The sequence below is a fragment of the Rhinolophus sinicus genome, chromosome 16 (assembly GCF_057876585.1).
Source record: "Rhinolophus sinicus isolate RSI-liver-muscle chromosome 16, RSI-T2T, whole genome shotgun sequence".
Taxonomy (NCBI): domain Eukaryota; kingdom Metazoa; phylum Chordata; class Mammalia; order Chiroptera; family Rhinolophidae; genus Rhinolophus; species Rhinolophus sinicus.
Window position 1 is genome coordinate 2,986,653 of NC_142516.1, and position 2,578 is coordinate 2,989,230.

Consider the following 2,578-nt stretch of genomic DNA (forward strand, 5'->3'; position numbering starts at 1 on the left):
CACGGCACCTCGCACACTGTCCGAGAGAAGGAACTGCTCTTTCTCCGTTGCAATGAGAGGGTTCCAGCTTCACACAGCATCTTATTGTCCTGTCATGATGTTTGCCAGTGTCAGTCACAGAGGGCACTCCAGCTTCATCCTGGGTTAATAGAAGCAGACAGGCTTTGGAGAGATTGCTTTAATTTTAGGTTTCCATACGCCAGTAAGCAATCTCTTATTTTTATCCCCTACTTTTTGGCAGGATGGACTGAAGGCCACGCAGCAGCATAGGACATGCTCAGAGTGGACTTTGGAGTCAGATGGGCCCTGGCCATGGCGTAGCCTCGGGCACGCCATTCACCTTCTCCAAGTCTCAGTTTCTTTACTGTAAAATGGGTACAATAAAAGCATAGTTTCTCGTTTCACTCAGCTGTGAAGAGAGCGTAATGGTAGTAAGCAGGCAAGAGGTGTCAACTCCTGCTCGGGTCCAGTTCCACCCATTCAGGGGACCCTGTGTCATCAAGCGTGGAAACCCCACCTGCCCCTGAGCTCCCACGTAACAGGGGCTTTTGCCTTTGTCTCTGCACCCAGAGTGCGTGGCATGTGAATGAATGAATGAATGAATGAATGGCCTGGATTTGCTCAAGCTGTGGGAAGTGGCTTGGCTGGGAGAGTGAAGGTCAGATCATGAGTGCTTTGTGAACACTTCTCCAGAGAAACAAATCCTGGAAAGGAATCTGTAGCCGCCCCCTCCCTCTCCGCCACCCTGGCAGGACTCACAGAAGCCCTGAGGGACCCTTAACTGACCTGAGCTCCGCACTTGGCGCCATCTCCTCCTCCAGCACCCTGGAAGAGTCCTAAAGAATGAACGTATCAAGCTGTCGCGACGTTTTAAGATGTTGCAGTAATTAAAAACCACCAGTGATGTCTGTTCCAGCAGACGAGGCTGTCTTTTCAAACCAGGGCAATGGAAACACCTCACACACCACGTGTGCGCCCGAACACTCACAGGCATGGACACCCACTCCCATTCCCTTGCAGGGAGGGAGTGCGGTTGTCCAATCCTCTCGCTCTCGCTCTCTCGCACACTTCCATGCCTTGTTACTCTCCTGGTCACGTCCAACAGACACCCAATCCGAAAGCCCTTGATCTGGGATGTGAGACATTCTGCTCGTCTTGCAATATTAGAAACCAAAATAATAATTTATCTACTCTCTAAATGAGCTTGACCTGGATGGATTATTTGATGTCCATGGGGCCCAGTCAGTCAACAGCAGAACCCCTCAGGAGTGCAGACTGGGAAAAGGAAACAATTGAAATAACAAAGATTAATTTATTAATTGCCTGAAGGCATGGGTAGTTCCCATAAGCAGGTGCTGGTGGAACCAGCGGTGACCCAGTGACAATTTGGGGAAAGAAGAACTTGGAAGACGCACATCTTTTGGCGCCATGAACTCCGCCAGGCAGCTGAAACGGGAGGCAGGGGTCCCCACTCTGACCGGCCATCAGCTTCTCTTCTGAGATCTTGTGGACGTCCAAGACTGGAAGGGCTCCCCGGGCCAGCTTGTCTCTGCTGTGAGTGAATGGCCAGCGCTGCTTGGACACGTCTGGAGATGGTGAACTGAACCCCTCCTGAGAGTTCCCAGAAAGAGAATTGGAAAGGCTCGCGGCCTTTCTTCTCCCATCCTGGAAGAAGCTGCTCCTCAAACACTGAGCTGCCCTGCCTCTCTGCTGGACGAGACTCAGGTAGGAAACAGCCGCTGGGTCCTGAGAAATAGCCTTTGCTCCTGAGATCCTGGTTCCCTCCACCTGAGTGTGTATGTGACTGTGTGGGGTGTGGCTGTGACAGTTGTGGACCCCATAATCACCAGTATTACTTTTCCTGTACATCAGTGCGTGTGTAGGGAGCACATCCAGTTGCAGAGCCCTAGAGAGAAACAGACACTGGTCAAGCCTCGGTCCCTCCCCTGCGGGCTACCCACACTTGCCCCCAAGAAACATATGGACATCAAGGTCCTGTCTTCATAGCATTAGCTGCTCCTACTAATGCCCCATTCGCCCTGAGTGAAAAACCAACCCTTGTAAACTGTCACACATGTTCCAATGTGTTGGGGTTTTTCAACCAACTTGGCCATCTATTGGATTTGAGTTATGTCCATGACACCCTGCGTTGTGGCGGGTGCTGCGATGGGGACACAGTAGCCCCTGTAGACTGCAGTGACCAGGTGACTGAGAAGCACGTTGTGACGGAAGGCACACGTGGGGAGGCGTGGAGCCGTCCTCCCTCCCCCAGGCCCATTTTCGGCCACGCTGAACAACTGTGTGTAACTTGAATCTTTTTTTGCACGCACCATGGGAACTTGCTATTTAAGGAAACCTGATGGTGAGTTGTTTCTATAAAATCAGACCAGTGACTCCTCACTTTCCTCTTATTTTTATTTTTGGAAGTGGGGGTTTTGCTTAAAACCATTCTTGGTCACGCAAAGAATGATTTTGGTAGTGACCACTAGGCACCGTTAACCAAATAAAATCCATTCAGTGCAGCCACCTCCTTGCTGGCTGTGTGGCCCAAGGGTAAGCCACTCACCCCTCCACAAAA